We start from the raw sequence: 18173 nt of genomic DNA, 5'->3' as shown, positions 1-18173 counted from the left end.
CAGCAATATTTTATTTTGTGGAATAGAAAACTAGTTAGAGATGAATTGCAGCTAGAAAGTACTTTGAATATCTCCTATGTGATTAGGGACAAATTTGAACTCAAAAGCAGTGTCTGAAGACATATAAAAGCTAATTTCCTGATCTCTGCTTCACTTATGTGAAAAACTGTAAAAGATAGCAGAAGATCTGATTTAGTCTCAATGTCTAGAAAATAAAAAAATAGTAAACTTGAAGACATAGCAACAAAAAAAATCTAAATTTTTCACAGAAAGAAAAAAAGACTGTGAATAATATAAAAAGAGTAAAATATGGGAGAAAAATCAAACAGTTTAACATTCATGCAAATGAAGGGTATGAAGGAAGAGAGAGAGAGAAAATGGGGCAGAAATTAATATTGAAAAACATAATAATTTTTTTCTAAAATTTATGTTAATTAGATTAATAGATACAAGAAGCTTATCAAATACCAAACTGAAGAAATCTAAAGAAAATCATATTCAAGTATACCAAATTGAAATTTATGAAAACTTTTAACTAAAAGAAAATATTAAATAACATTGGAGAGAAAAATACCTGTTTAATATAAGGCAAGAAATATAGGAATCACGTAAGAAACACAGCAACTTCTCTTTAGCTCATCTGGAAGGAAAACAAAACAAAACAAAACTTGTCAACTCAAATTAAATACCAATGAAAATATCCTTCAAAAATAAAGGGAAAATAGTTTTCACACAAATACTAACTGAGGAAACTTATGCTAGCAGTCCTATATTGCAAAAACTGTTAAGGAATTTTCTCAGGCAGAAGAAAAGTAACACCATATGCAAAATTGTATCAACACAAAGGCATGGTGAGAGCCAGAAGTAGTATACATGTAAGTAATTATAAAAAATACTGTCTCATTAATCTTTTTGTTTAAAATTGATTATTTAAAACTGCATTGTAGAGTTTCTTATCAATAGAAACAACAATAGGACAAAAGCTCTGAAGAGAAATGAGGAAGTGTATCAAGGTAAGGGTCTTACTTTTGTGAAACAGTATAATATAGGGAATATATATATAATAGTATGAAGGTAGATGACAATGGTTAGGGAAGAATACCTAAACCATGAAAATCATTATAAAAGTAGAATAAGGTAACATGGATCATAAGCCAAAGATAGAGACAATATTAAATTCTAAAGTATGTGTGCATTCTAAGTAGCTTCAGTCATGTCTAAGAATACTGGAGTGGGTTGCCATGCCTTCCTGCATGGGTCTTCCAGACCCAGAAATCAAACCCAAATCTCTTATGTCTCCTGAATTGGCAGGCAGTTTCTTTACCACTAGCGCCAGGTGGGAAGCCCCAAACACTAAATCCTAAGTAAGGCAATAAGTAACAGGGAAGTTTGGCCCTTGCAATACAAAATGAAGCAGGGCAAAGGCTTATAGCATTTTGTCAAGAGAACACACTGGTTATAACAAACACCCTCTTCCAACAACACATGAGATGACTTTACACATGGACATCATCAGATGATTAAAACCCAAATCAGATTGATTACATTCTTTGTAACCAAAGATAGAGAAATCCTATATAGTCAGCAGAAGAAAAAAAAAAAAACCCTTTAGCTGACTATGGCTCGGATCAGAAGCTCCTTATTGCAAAATTCAGGTTCAAATTTAAGAAAGTAAGGAAAACCACTAGGCCATTCACATCTGACCTAAATCAAATCCCTTATGATTATAAAGTAGATGTGACAAATGGATTCACGGGATTAGATCTGGTAGAGAGAATTCTTGAACTATGGATGGAGCTTTGTAATAGTATATAGGAGGCAGTGAACAAAATCATCCCAAGGAAAAATAAATGAAAGAAAACAAAGTGGTTGTCTGAGGAGGCCTTACAAATAGCTGAGAAAGGAGAAATTAAAGACAAGGGAGAAGGGGAAAGATATACCCAACTGAATGAAGAGTTCCAGAGAAAAGCAAGGAGAGATAAGAAAGCCTTTTTAGGTGAACAATGCAAAAACATAGAAGAAAACAATGGAATGGAAAGACTAGGGGTCTCTTCAAGAAGATCGGAGATACCAAAGGAAAATTTCATGCAAATATGGGCACAGTAAACAACAGAAATGGAAAGGACCTAACAGAACCAGAAGAGATTAAGAAGAGGTGGCAAGAATACACAGAAAAACTATACAAAAAAAGGTGATAATGACCCAGATAACCACAATGGTGTGGTCACTCACCTAAAGTCAGACATCCTGGAGAGTGAAGTCAAGTGGGCCTTAGGAAGAATTACTATGAACAAAACTGGTGGAAGTGATTGAATTCCAACTGAGCTATTTAAAACCCTAAAAAGATGATGCTGTTAAAGAGTTGCACTCACTATGCCAACAAATTTGGAAAACTCAGCTGTGGACACAGGATAGAAAAATGTCAGTTTTCATTCCAATCTCAAAGAAAGGCAATGCCAAAAAAAATGTATGTAGTACTGTACAACTATATTCATTCCACATGCTAACAAGGTAATGCTCAAAATTCTTCAAGCTAGGCTTCAACAGTGTGTGAACTGAGAACTTCCAGATGGACAAGCTGGATTTAGAAAAGGCAGAGAAACCAGAGACTAAATTGCCAACATATGCTAGATCATAGAAAAAGCAAGGGGAAAATAACCTCTATTTCTGCTTCATTAACTATACTGAAGCCTTTGACTTTGTGCATCACAACAAACTGTGGAAAATTCTTAGATAGGAATACCAGACCACCTTACCTGTCTCCTGAGAAACCTATATGTGGTTCAAGAAGCAATAGTTAGAACCAGACATGAAACAATGGACTGGTTCAAAATTGCAAAAGGAGTACGCCAAGGGTGTATATTGTCGCCCTGCTTATTTAACTTCTATGCAGGGTACATCATGTGAAATGCCAGGCTGTATAAATGATTAGATGGAATAAAGTTTGACAGGAGAAATATCAACAACCTCAGATATGAAGATGATACCACTCTAATGATGGAATGTGAAGAGGAACTAAAGCGCCTCTTCATGACAGTGAAAGAGGAGAGTGAAAAAGCTGGCTTAAAACTCAGCACTCAAAAAACTAAGACCTTGGCATTTGGTCCCATCATTTCATGACAAATAGATGAGTGACAAATAGTGACATATTATTTTCTTGGGCTACAAAATCCTGTGGACAGTGATTGTAGCCACAAAATTATAAGACTTTTGCTCTTCAAAAGAAAAGCTATGACAAACCTAGACAGCATATTAAAAAGCAGAGAGATCACTTTGCCTGGTAACAAAGCAATGGTTTTTCAAGTAGTCATGTAGGAATGTGAGAGTTGGACCATAAAGAAAGCTGAGTGTTGAAGAATTGTGATGCTGGAGAAGATTCTTGAGAGTCCCTTTGACAGCAAGGAAATCAAACCAGTCAGTCCTAAAGGAAATCAATCCTAAAATGTTCATTGGAAGGACTAATGCTGAAGCTGAAGCTCCAATACTTTGACCACCTGATACGAAGAGCCAACTCATCAGAAAAGACTCCAATGCTGGGAAAGACTGAGGGAAAGAGGGGAAAGACTGAGGGAAGGAGGAGAAAGGGGTGGCAGAGGATGAGATGGTTGGATGTCATCACTGACTGAATGGACATGAGTTTGAGCAAACTCCAGAAATAGTGAAGGACAGATAAGCCTGATGTGCACTAATCCTTGGGGTTGCAGAGTCAGAAACAATATAGTGACTGAAGAACAACAAAATGAGGCAAAAGAGAATAGGGAGCGGGGGAGAGCAAAAGCAGATGAGACAATAAAACATACAGCAGGAGGAGAAACTATAATCTGAAAGTATTTGTACATATTTTAAATACAACTGAACATTCCAATTAAAAGATAGAGATTGTCAGACTATATAAATAGAAACCAAGCCTTATGTTCTCAAAAAAACAAACTACAATGTAAAGAAACACATACAAATGAGAATTCAAGGAGAGCACTATGATTAGTAATAAAGACATTTTATTATGTTAAAATGATTAATTCCATAGGAAGATACAAAAAAAAAAAAAAAAACACTTCTAACAGATTTTAAATAAGGCAAAAATTGCTAGAACTTCTGGAGAAGTAGACAAATTGACAAGTATAGTCTGGGATTTCAATGCTCCTCTTTCTGTAACTGATGGTAGAAGAGGAAAAAAGATATTCTAGAGCAACACTGCTAGCCAGCTCTACTTAAGAACTGCAGAAAAGAAACTCTTCAAGTGTGCATAGAACATTCATAAAAATAATGACAGACCCTGGGCAACAAAAATACTTGATGAAAGAGGAGAATAATCAAATATATGTTTTCTGATCACCATGAAATAAAATTAGAAATCAGTAGTAAGGAAATCTAGAAAATCTCCAAATAATTAGAAATCAACTTGCATATTTAAATAGAGTCCATGAGCCAGAGGAGAAATCTCAAGGGCAAAATTTTATTTTTATTTTTAAATTAATTTCTATTGGAGTGTAGTTGCTTTACAATGTTGCATTAGTTTCTACTGTACAACAAAATGAATCAGTTACACATACACATACACATATATCCCCTCCATTATGGACTTCTTCCCCATTCGGGTCACCACAGTTCATTAAGTAGAGTTCCCTGTCAAGCACAATATTTTAAAATGGTGATACATTATGAGCAAATGAGGCTTATTCCAGGGAAGCCTGTTAGTTTAACAAATAAATAATAACAATACATAGCTCCATAGTAAAAACTAAACAAATAATAATGATTGACTCAATACAGAAAAAGGATTTAATAAAAATCAATACCTGTTGATAAAATTTTAGAATACGAGGAAGAAAAGGGAAGCTACTCCCTCACGTTGATAAAGAATATTTCTGAAAAGGCAAACACATTACATAATGATAAACAATCATACAAGCAAACCGAGAGCTTTTCTCTCTGTGATCAGAAACAAGACCAGATGATTATTCTCATAATTCATAGTCAATATTGTCTTTGTATTCAGAAAACAGGATCAAGCAGACAAGCCTTAGGAATCTCACAAAAAGCAGTTAGAACTAAGTGAATTAAGACAAATTACAGAATTGACAGTCCACATACCAAAAACCAATTGTATTTGTATAGACTGACCACAAAAAATGATAAAATGTAATTTTCAAATACCATTTACAACAGCATCTGAAAACAAGATTACTTAGGAATAAGTTAAAGTGTTTGCAAGAACTATACTATGAAAACTATATAACATTGCTGAGATAAAATAAAGATTTAAATAAATGGATATATTATATATATATATATTTAGGATATCAATATTCTATCAAATATACCGATACACCCATGGAGGATTGATTTTTCTACAACATGTCAGGTAAATTCAGCAAATAATTATATATCTTTTTAACAAATGATGTCATAATATCTATATGCACATTCGGAAATAAAGGCATATTGATCTTTAACTCACACTTTAGACAATATTTCATGCAAATTAAACAAAGATAAAAATGTAAGGGCTAAATCAAATTTATGCTTCTCTAAAAGGAAGCATAGGAGACAAATTTGAAATATTGTGCTAGGAAATTATTTTTTGCTTGGAGAAAGCCTTGAATATAAAAGAAAAACAGTTGATAAATTTCTTTCAAATAAACCCACCATGTGGGTTTATTTGAAGTAAAAAGGTAAGCTATATATGGAGTGGGAAAAAATATTATATAAAGTTTGCATATATTTTGTTATATATATAATGTAATAAGATATTTTATATAAATAATGCATAATAATATACATATTTTTATCCCATTGCACAACTTAGTTTTTCATTCATATTATGTATTATACTAGTTAAATTTAATTTCATATTTTAATATAAATAATTATAAACATCTATATTTATATTAGCATATCTGTATTAATACCTGAACCTTTGTCTATTTAGACATATTGTAATTTTCAAAAATGAAAAAAGTCTCTCATATTTCAATAATAGGAAGACAAACAACTAGATGCAAAATGTCAAGTTAGTAGAAAGGATGTTACTCCAATTAAAATATGCAATTGGTAAGTATATAAAACAGTGTTCAATATAATAAATAACCTGGAAAACCAAATTAAATCATAATTAGATACTGTAATATACTCATTAAAGGGACTCAAATTAAATAATTATTATACATATGTTTATTATTATTTATTTGCAATTGTATAATTGATGTAATTTCTTGGTAAACTGAAGCTCTGCATTTTACAGTTACTTTTGCTTACCATGATAATGCATACAAAATGCAGATATTTTATAAATAAGAAGAGATTTATCAAAGAATACCATTGTGGTTTTCAAGGCATAACACTTTTAATATAACAGGGTGCTCTTGGATGTCATATAAGTTAAACTACAAAATCCTTTTACTGTGTTTGTTCCCCTAAGTTTTACTTCAAAACCTTTAGTCATGAGATAAGTTAACATATTGGTCTTTCTGAAATAGCCTAAGTACTTTTAATTGGCACTTTAAAATTGTGCATTTTTTCTTGCTGACCTCTGTTCTCTCTTCTGTGCCCTGCCCCTCTCTGTTTTTCATCCTAAAATGCACCATAGATTGCATCAGTGGGACTGCTTTGTCCTCTGACCTTGGCTGGATTGGTAAGGGTAGGGCACTAGGAGGTAGTGGAGGGTAGGAGGAGAGCAGTGAGGCCAAGGTACGTTTTCTTCTCTCTCTTTCCTCTCGGTGTCATGGCATTTCTTTCTTTTTATATATATATATATTTTATGTTATTTTTTAACTTTACAAAATTGTATTCATTTTGCCATGTATCAACATGAATCTGCCAGAGGTATACACCTGTTCCCCATCCTGAACCCTCCTCCCTTCTCCCTCCCCTTACCATCCCTCTGGGTCATCCCAGTGCACCAGCCCCAAGCATCCAGTATTGTGCATCAAACCTGGACTGCTGACTTGTTTCATATATGATATTATACATGTTTCAATGCCATTCTCCCAAATCATCCCACCCTCTCCCTCTCCCACTAGTCCAAAAGACTGTTCTATACATCAGTGTCTCTTTTGCTGTCTCATATACAGGGTTATTGTTACCATCTTTCTAAATTCGATATATATACATTAGTATACTGTATTGGTGTTTTTCTTTCTGGCTTACTTCACTCTGTATAATAGGCTCTAGTTTCATCCACCTCAGTGGAACTGATTCAATGAATACAGTAAAGTTGCAGGATATAAAATCAACACACAGAAACCCCTTGCATTTCTATACACTAATAATAAGAAAATAGAAAGAGAAATTAAGGAAACAATTCCATTCACCATTGCAAAAAAAGAGTAAAATACTTAGGAATATATCTACCTAAATAAACTAAAGACCTATATATAGAAAACTATAAAACACTGGTGAAAGAAATCAAAGAGGACACTAACAGATGGAGAAATATACCATGTTCGTGGATTGGAAGAATCAATATAGTGAAAATGAGCATACTACCCAAAGCAATTTACAGATTCAATGCAATCCCTATTAAGCTACCAATAGCATTTCTAACCTTAGTTGCTCTCATCTGCAGTGAGAACACATGCTGAGCACCGTGCAGGCCAGGTCTTTTCAGATGCACTATGCTTTCTCGACTGTCACCTTCAGGATTCCCACCACAAGTACCCACTGCCTGCCTCAGCATCGCTTGTTGGTTCACTAAGCTCTGTCTTCTTTAAATTATTTTTATTAAAATTATTTTGAACATGCCCTGTTTTCTGTCACAACCCTAACTGTCAATAGTATTATGAGCAGGATTCTGCATTGGGTTTGCTCTCCTATATATGAGGAGACATATGACATATGACAAAGTGACATCAACTTTTCACTGGAATGCCACATAATGAACAACTGATTGAGGGCAAATTGCTGAGTTATCAATTGCCTTTGGCACTTAATGGCTCTGGCAAAAAAAAGTTATTGCAAAGATTATGGGATGGGATGATTCCTTCTGACTATTCTGAAGAATATAAATATTTGTTTAAAAAAAAACAAAACTGAACTCCTAATTTATGTCACAGGTGGCTACCCAGAAAATCTTAATAGCAGCCTTAAATAGTCTCTTATTTGTAGAAGCATAGGGCAGTCAGCGTCTAACTGCAGGATTGCAGTTACAATGTTGCTGTACCATGAAATGCATGACTTGCCAAATCATTTAGACCCAAGGAAATAAAATGTGTTGGGAGGAATGGAGCCATGACATTGGGCAAAAGAAGACAAAGCTTAAATTTGGAATGTAAAAGTCCTCCTGCAATGTTGTCGATGGAAGCAGCTCTGTTCCTTCAGTTCAGAGAATGAATCTTCCTTGCAAGGAAATGTTTCAGTGACTCCATTTGGGTGGTTGCCTCAAAATAATATGCAGATAATTTTCAATATCTATCTTCATCACCTCTCATTGCCTTTGGTCTCATAATGAGATTTATATCTGAATATTAACCAGAGGGGGGAAAATGCACAGTCCTTTCCAAAAGGAGAAACTGTTGCAATATCTTTGATAATTTCATTTGTCAAGAGCTAAGGGAGAGTGTTGGGAAATATTCTAAGAATACTATATGAAAGAACAGAAATTGTGACATTGAATTGAGCCAAAGTTATAAATAGGAGAGTATTCACCAAGGATTCTGAATAAAATATGAAATAAAGCACCTGTGTGTTCTGGGTACACATTTGAATCAAATTACCACTGGGGTTTCACAGACCCGTTAACCACACCCTAGACCTGAGTCAGTTTACAGACATGCAATATACTAACTTGGAGGGAGGTCTGGTTATTTTGGAAAAAAATATAATAGGGCAATAAGTATACACTGTAAATCTTCCCCAAGCTTTCTCCAGAGGGAATTTTGACCATTTATCATGGTGAAAAATTATGGGAAAAAGCTATATACCTCAGCCTTCTGTACAATCTAAAATCCAGGTAGGATTGTCTGATGGGTGATTGGGCTCACCCTGAAAAGATATGGTGACTATGGGATTTCGTATTTTTTCTGAGGTGGGAATGCATTTTTCTGAAAGTAATCAAAGGACAAAAGCAGAAGCTGACTGGTAAAGAGGGTGGAATCTTAGGGACTTTTTCTCTAATCTACTGTTCTCTGTTTGTAGCCTGATGTTTACAGGGTGGCTTCTGTAAACTATGCCATTAAGATCCTCCACCTTCTGGATTCTACTTGGGAAGCTAAAGTAGTATAATTGTTGCCGTACAACAATTCCCAATCATCCCTGCCCATTCTTTGAGCTATTTTGTCATGCATTTTACTTTACACATGCCACAGACATACAATATACTGCCACTATTTTTTCTTCAGTTAAATCCTGTTGACTGTACAATGAGTTTCTTACTAGGAAATTGACTATTGCTGTGTTCAAGTCCTCCTTTTTCTCTAAGACTACTTGCATTGGAGAAGGAAATGGCAACCCACTCCAGTGTTCTTGCCTGGAGAATCCCAGGGAAGGGGGAGCCTAGTCGGCTGCCATCTATGGGGTCCCACAGAGTCGGACACGACTGAAGTGACTTAGCAGCAGCAGCAGCAGCAGCACAATGTCAGATACGTTACCTATTGGCCACATGTAGCTAGTTAAACAGAACTGAAATTTACTTTCTCAGTTAGACTAGCCACATTTCAAGTCTTCAAGTGACACATGTTGCTAATGATCACCTGGTTGTACACTGAGGAATAGAAAAATTCCATTTGTCTCAGGAAGTGCTGCTGAGCCGTACCTCTGTACAAAAGTTTGTGGTCACAGATTGTTAGGCACATTAAGCTTTATTGAATCTCATCTTTGAATTGATTTGTAGTAACTTCATTTAGTGATAAATTCGAGGTTGCTTGAATATGATACTAAGAGTAATTTTTTAGTTTATTCCAGGATTTGTAGATAGGAGAAATTCACATTGCAGTCATAAGAAAAATGCCATAGTTTAAAATGCTGTTTTAGGGATCTCTCTAGAAGTCCAGTGGAGAAGGAAATAGCAACCCAGTCCAGTATTCTTGCCTGGAGAATCCCAGGGACGGCGGAGCCTGGTGGGCTGCCGTCTATGGGGTCGCACAGAGAGAGTCGGACACGACTGAAGCGACTTAGCATAACATAGCATAGAAGTCCAGTGGTTAAGACTCCACACTTCCACTTCAGGGAGCCCAGAGACCCAGGTTCGATCCTTAGTCTGGGAATTAAGCTGTAAACTACAGAAAATCAGAAAAAGAAAAGTATATAATTTAAAACACTGTTTTTAAATCCAAAGAGACTTCTTACAATACTTTATAATGAATATGAGTTCTTTTTAACAAATTATATTTTTAAACATTGTGTTCTTTTGAGCAAATTTTCAAAAAAGTGCCTTTTTTTCCCCCCCTGGGTTCTACCTTTCATGGGGGTTTTATAAGTGATGAATTAACAATAATGAATAAAAAAAATACTTGGAAAAGGGAAAGCCATTGGAAGACAACTACATTTTGAAAAGAAATGTATTATTATACAAGACAATATCTGTTACTGTTTCCTCTATTTATAAATAATATTTCTCAATACTTTAAATCATCTTTTATAAAAGGTCCATTTTGAATTTAGATTTGAAAAGAATATATTTTAATATAATAACAGATGGAAATAGCCCTTCAAAGACTGATTTTTGAGAATGTAGTTTTATGTTTAAAAGTTTTAGAGCAGAATATAATCCACATTTTCTATTTTTTTTATAACCTCCAAGTGCCGTAAAGGCATATTTAATATTCTTTCTGAGAAGACTTTATTCTTATCATAAACTCTCTGTTAGTGAGCTCTATGACAACCTAGTAAAATAATCTGCCATCTATTTCTGCATCCTCTTTAAGATCAAACTACCTGTTTATAGACACTAATGACTCACCTTTACAAAAAAGATTCAGCCTAATCATAAATGACATGCCTGAGTGCCATCATTTTTTAATTACAATTCAACAACTTTGGGGGATGTTTACTGGGTATCCAGAATGCACCATGGAGCATGCAAGAAAACTTGAGGAAATAGCACTGTTAAGGAGTTCACACTTACAGAACAGGCTCTATTAAGTTAATACAGTATCATACATAAATCTGTGTGGATAATAACTGCAACATAATTTTCAGCATGAATGAATCAGTATATTATAAGAGGGAATTTTTGCTGAGAAAGTGAGATCAGAGTGTGAATTAAAAATGTTAAGAGTATAATGTAGAAAAAAAAATGTTAAGAGAATGCAAGTGGATAGAAAGGAAGGGGATGGTAAAAGAAAATAAGTGCAAATATTTGAGAACACTGTTGTATACTTCATTCCACAAGAATATATATATATATATATATATATATATATATATATGTATATATATGGGAAAGACAAACAACCTGCCAGGAAAATCTGTCTGAGATTCTCATGGGAAGTTGAAGGGGAATAAACGATGGAATCCAGGGTGGGATATAAAGAATTCTCATAGTTTGTAGCAAAATCCCTAACTTAATGCTTAATGCTTAGTGTTTATGAAATGAAAAATAGATGATTTTATACATATGTAAAGTTAAAAAGCTATAAATAGAAAATGAATCATGAGAATCTCACTTAAAATATTAGAGTGGGGTGGATAGAAATGACGGGGAGGACATAAAACACAAGCTGCGTTTCATCTGTCCTTCTGTGGGTCAAGGACATTTGCAAGAATTAAAATGTAAGTAACAGAGACCGATGAATGCAGGCACCAAGAAAAGTAAAAGCAAGAATGGTTTACAGTGATTGGCTTGGTGCAAGAGACCGGAGTGGAATATTACTACTTTAGAAGGTGTGCATGCATTATGTTAACTAACTTTTCAATATATGTAAATATAGTTCCTGAAAATAAGTGTATTTTACTTAAAAAGTATTAAAATTCTGAGATATTTTATTAAAAGTCTCTCTCTCTCTCTCCATATATATATATATATATATATATATATATATGTATATATTATATATGGGCTTCCTTGATAACTCAGTAAAGAATCCACCTTCAATGCAGAAGACCCTAGTTCTTTTCTGGGTTGGGAAGATCCACTGGAGAAGGGATAGGCTACCCACTCCAGTATTCTTGGGCTTCTCTTGTGGCTCAGCTGGAAAAGAATCCGCCTGCAATGCAGGAGACCAGGGTTCCATCCCTGGGTTGGGAAGATCCCCTGAAGAAGGGAAAGGCCAACCACTCCAGTATTCTGGCCTGAAGAATTCCATGGACTGCATGGACCATGGGGTAGCAAATACACACACACACATACACACACACACACACACACACACACATATGTATTATATATATTAATATATATGTATTATATATATATTCTTGTTCAGATTCCTTTCACCCTTAGGTCATTACAAAATATTAAGTAGTTTCTTATGCTGTGTAGTAAGTCCTTGTTGGTATCTATTTTACATATAGTATGTATATATTAATCGCAAAATACTACTTTATTCTTCTGCCCCCTTTCTCCTTTTGTAACCATACATTTGGTTTCTATGAATCTGGGTCTGTTTTTGTTTTGTAGATAAGTTTATTTGTATCACACATATATCAGATATAATAGACTTTATTTTTTATTTTTTTAATTAATTTTATTTTATTTTTAAACTTTACATAATTGTATTAGTTTTGCCAATATCAAAATGAATCCACCACAGGTATACATGTGTTCCCCATCCTGAACCCTCCTCCCTCCTCCCTCCCCATACCATCCCTCTGGGTCGTCCCAGTGCACCAGCCCCAAGCATCCAGTATCGTGCATTGAACCTGGACTGGCATCTCGTTTCATACATGATATTTTACATGTTTCAATGCCATTCTCCCAAATCTTCCCACCCTCTCCCTCTCCCACAGAGTCCATAAGACTGTTCTATACATCAGTGTCTCTTTTGCTGTCTCGTATACAGGGTTATCGTTACCATCTTTCTAAATTCATCAACCACTTGTAAAAGAATGAAACTAGAACACTTTCTAACACCATATACAAAAATAAACTCAAAATGGATTAAAGATCTCAACGTAAGACCAGAAACAATAAAACTCCTAGAGGAGAACATAGGCAAAACACTCTCTGACATACATCACAGCAGGATCCTCTATGACCCACCTCCCAGAATATTGGAAATAAAAGCAAAAATAAACAAATGGGACCTAATTAAACTTAAAAGCTTCTGCACATCAAAGGAAACTATTAGCAAGGTGAAAAGACAGCCTTCAGAATGGGAGAAAATAATAGCAAATGAAGCAACCGACAAACAACTAATCTCAAAAATATACAAGCAACTCCTACAGCTCAACTCCAGAAAAATAAATGACCCAATCAAAAAATGGGCCAAAGATCTAAATAGACATTTCTCCAAAGAAGACATACAGATGGCTAACAAACACATGAAAAGATGCTCAATATCACTCATTATCAGAGAAATGCAAATCAAAACCACTATGAGGTACCATTTCACACCAGTCAGAATGGCTGCGATCCAAAAGTCTACAAATAATAAATGCTGGAGAGGGTGTGGAGAAAAGGGAACCCTCTTACACTGTTGGTGGGAATGCAAACTAGTACAGCCACTATGGAGAACAGTGTGGAGATTCCTTAAAAAACTGGAAATAGAACTGCCTTATGATCCAGCAATCCCACTGCTGGGCATACACACTGAGGAAACCAGAAGGGAAAGAGACACGTATAATAGACTTTAAAATAAAGATTGTTACAAGATACAACAAAGGATACTACATAATGATCAAGGGATCAATCCAAGAAGATATGACAATTGTAAATATATAGGTACACAACACAGTAGGACCTCAATATATAAGGCAAATCTTATTTACTTTAAAAAAGAAAAACTAGAATAGCCAGGACATGGAAGCAACCTAGATGTCCATCAGCAGATGAATGGATAAGAAAGCTGTGGTACATATACACAATGGAGTATTACTCAGCCATTAACAAGAATACAGTTGAATCAGTTCTAATGAGGTGGATGAAACTGGAACCTATTATACAGAATGAAGTAAGCCAGAAAGAAAAACACCAATATAGTATACTAATGCATATATATGGAATTTAGAAAGATGGTAACGATAACCCTGTATGCAAGACAGCAAAAGAAACACAGATGTATAGAACAGTCTTTTGAACTCTGTGGGTGAGGGAGAGGGTGGAATGATTTGGGAGAATGGCATTGAAACATGTATAATATCATATGTGAAACGAATCACCAGTCCAGGTTCGATGCATGATACAGGATGCTTGGGGCTGGTGCACTGGGATGACCCAGAGGGATGGTATGGGGAGCGAGGTGGGAGGGAGGTTCAGAATGGGGAACACATGTACACCCATGGCAGATTCATGTGGATGTATAGCAAAACCAATACAATATTGTAAAGTAATTAGCCTCCAATTAAAATAAATAAATTATAGTAAAAATAAATAAATAAAATAAAATATGTACAAGGAGGCACAATGATTCCTATGTTGCAAATATGCTGAAGGGGTCAAAAGCATACCTTTTAATCTCGCTTTATTTTTGCACTTTTCTTAATTTCTCTTGTTCATTTTGCATCCAGTTTTAACATATTAAAATATGATTCACTATTCATTGGCTTCATCAAAGAAAAATGACTTTCAGAAAACATTCAAAATATCAACTCCAGTAGAGAATCTCTTTGAAGCTAAAATATCTGCCCAAATTATTAATTCTTTTGGTGAGTACTTTGTGGCTTCACTTGTGTCTGACTCTTTTTGACACAATGGACTGTAGCCTGCCAGGTTCAGCTCTCCATGGTATTCTCCAGGCATGAATTCTGGAGCTGGCTGACATGCCTTCCTCCAGGGGATCTTCCTGACTCAGGGATCAAACCTCTGTCTCTTACATTGCAGGCAGATTCTTTACTGTTATTATGCAGATATTGTTAATGTCATGAAAATATTTATGAATACAACAATAGGATAATAGTAAACTTTTATTTGTCTGTGGTTACAATTTTGTTTTCTTTTGATGAGAGATACCCTCAGCAACTTTCAAGAATGTGACACTGTATTATTAGCTGTGGTCACCATGCTATGGGCTTCCTAGGTGGTGCATTTAGTAATACAAGAGACATGGGAGATGTGAGTTTGATCCCTGTGTTGGGAAGATGCCCTGGAAGAGGAAATAGCATAGTATTCTTGCCTGGAAGATTCCATAGGCAGAGGACCTGGTGGGCTGTAGTTCTTGGGCTTGCAAAGAGTTGGACCTGACTGAGCACATGCACAGCACACTATGCTATACCTTACATCCATATAAGTTATTTACTTTATATCAGACGTGTTTTTTGGTACCTTTGAATCCCTTTCACCCATTCTGCTCATCCCCCACCTCTGGCAACCACCAATATGCTCTCTACATTTTGTCTGAGCTTTTTTGTGTTTTTACATTCCACATATAAGTGAGATCATACAATATTTGTCTTTCTCTGACTTATTTCATTTAGCATAATGCCCTCAAGGTCCACCCATCTTGTTACAAATAGCAAGATTTTATTCATTTTATGGCTGAGTAAAATTCTATTGCCTGTACATATATTCATATCTTCTTTATCCATTCATCCATCAATGGACACTTACTTTACTTCCATATCCTGACTATTGTAAGTAATGTTGATATGGACAGAGGGATGCATATATCTTTCAAATTAGTGTTTTTGTTTTCTTTAGGTAATACTCAGAAGTGAAATTGCTGGATTAAATGGCAGTTTTATTTGTAGTTTTTTTAAATGGAAGTTTTATTTGTACTTTTTTTTTTTTTTAAGAATTTCCTTTTTTTTTTTTTCCCACAGCATGAGTGCTTACCAAGTCACTTCAGTAGTGTCTGACTCTTTGCAACCCTATGGACAGTAGCCTACCGCATCCTTTGTCCTCTGTCCATGGTATTCTCCAAGCAAGAATACTGGAGTGGGTTGCCATGCCCTTTTCTAGGGGATCTTCCCAACCCAGGGTTAGAACCCACATCTATTGCATCTCCTTCATTGGCAGGCAGGTTTTAACACTAGAGCCCTGGGAAACCCATTTTCGACAGAGGCTGCATCAATTTATATTCCCACCAGGAGTGCACAAGAGTTCCATTTTCTTCACATTCTTTCCAATATTTGTTATTTGTCTTTTTGAAAATAGTAGTTTTAACAGGTGTGAGCTGATCCTCATTATGGTTTCAATCTGCAGTTTTTGAATGATATTGGATGATTAATGATGTTAATCACCTTTATTGAACCTTTTGTATGTACTACACACCATGCTAATATCCCTACTTGCATTTTAGTTAAAAAATTCTATAAAATCTTCACAAATATTCTATAAAATAGGCAATAATATTGCCTTATTTTACAAAAGAATAAACAAAATTTTAGAGTGTTCACATAATTTGCCTACAGTTCTAAGGTCAATTCAGTTCAGTTCAGTTCAGTCGCTCAGTCATGTCTGACTCTTTGCGACCCCATGAATCGCAGCACGTGAGGCCTCCCTGTCCATCACCAACTCCCGGAGTTCACGTCTAGTATTTCTTAAAACCAAGATACAAGCTCTAGCTGTCACCTGTGTATTTAATTTCTTTATTGATCACTGCTTTTCCAAGCTGCAAGTATCACGCTATTAAGAAATTAAAAATAGTCTTAATTTATTTTCCCTGGGCTTAAACTCTCCTGCCACAATTATAATTGCAGACACTAGCTGTCATAGCTGCTTTGATTGCATTTTTGCACAAATACTAGACAACTGTTTTTTTTTTTTTAAAGCAACAACTATATATATATTTTTTGTTTTGTATTGGAGTATAGCTGATTAACAATTTTGTGATAGTTTCAGTTGAACAGTGAAGAGACTCAGACAGACATATATTCATGTATCCCAAACTCCCCTCCCATCCAAGCTGCCACATAACATTGAGAAGAATTCCCTGTGCTACATGATAGGACCTTGAAGGTTATCCATATTAAATACAGCAGTGTTAAGTCCCTCTAGTAATCAATAAATTACAATAGCATTTTAAGTTTTATTTTCAAAATCTGCAGGCTTTTAAATAGTATATCCTGTGGGGTCAAAGATTCAGGGAAGTAGTACTTTGGCTATCAACTCCTTGTAGTAATTAGTTGATAAACATCCCCAGAGGGAAATTTAGTCTGAAATGTAAAAAAACAAACAAAAAAAAAATAATTTCATTCTAAAATTCTGAACATTTTTTATTAGCTACAGTTGTTTATTGTAGTTTGATTATAAAATTGAAAAATCAGCATGCTAAACATCAATGAGTAGATCATTTAAAAATAATGCAATATTTAATGCATTTGTTCAATGCAAAAATTATGCAATTATTCAGTGTTGCAGTAATATCCAGTTATTAATGGTGAAATTGTATAAAAACATTTAATGACATGCCAGTGCCAAGGGAAAAGTGAATACCTCCAAGTTGGACTATAAACATGTTTCTTTTTCATATTTGCATAAGTTTTATAAATTGTACCCTAATGTCTACTAGGGTGGATGTCTACTAGAGGGTTCCCTAGTAGCTCAGACAGTAAAGCATCTGCCTACAATGCAGGAGACACAGGTTCAATCCCTGGGTCAGGAAGATACCATGGAGAAGGAAATGGCAAACCATTCCAGTATTCTTGCCTGGAGAATCCCATGAACAGAGGAGCCTGGTGGGCTACAGTTCATGGGATTGCAAAGAGTCAGACATGACTGAGCGACTAACATACACACCCTAAAGTCTAAGTACTTTTTGAAATAAAAATAAACAAAATATCCTAATAAGGGTTCCATGGAGAAATAGACTTAAGTAGATACCAAGTAATGTTTTAAAACCTTATGCAAAATTTCCATTCTCTGGGAATTTGAGTATTCTTCTGTGGATAAAGATAATAGCCTACATTGAATTCTCAAAGGCGAGTAATAACTCAAGTTTCAGAACTATTACTCTAGATACTACATATGAAGAATATTAAGTTGCATTTCTTTGATTATTATGGACAATGCTAAAACTCAAAATAAACTATTCATGCATAATAATCATCATTTACTAAGACAAATTTTTTAGGGTGTATAGTCACAAAGAAAATGTCAAAATATTTTTTATGGCTTTGGATTTCTTAAATATTTATTA

At 34.9% G+C, this 18173-nt stretch overlaps 1 long non-coding RNA gene across 1 annotated transcript in view; it reads right to left on the bottom strand.

Annotated features, from left to right (window-relative positions):
- LOC132345468 (uncharacterized) overlaps positions 1–18173 on the bottom strand; it is an 890490-nt gene that overhangs the window by 381892 nt on the left and 490425 nt on the right. Inside the window, exon 3 of the long non-coding RNA XR_009494809.1 lies at positions 575–640. This is a non-coding gene — a long non-coding RNA (uncharacterized lncRNA). The remainder of the gene's footprint in view (positions 1–574; positions 641–18173) is intronic.

The sequence above is a fragment of the Bos taurus genome, chromosome 6 (assembly GCF_002263795.3).
Source record: "Bos taurus isolate L1 Dominette 01449 registration number 42190680 breed Hereford chromosome 6, ARS-UCD2.0, whole genome shotgun sequence".
NCBI classification, from domain to species: domain Eukaryota; kingdom Metazoa; phylum Chordata; class Mammalia; order Artiodactyla; family Bovidae; genus Bos; species Bos taurus.
Note: the sequence above shows the minus strand (reverse complement) of the source record. Positions and strands in the feature narration are given on the sequence as shown.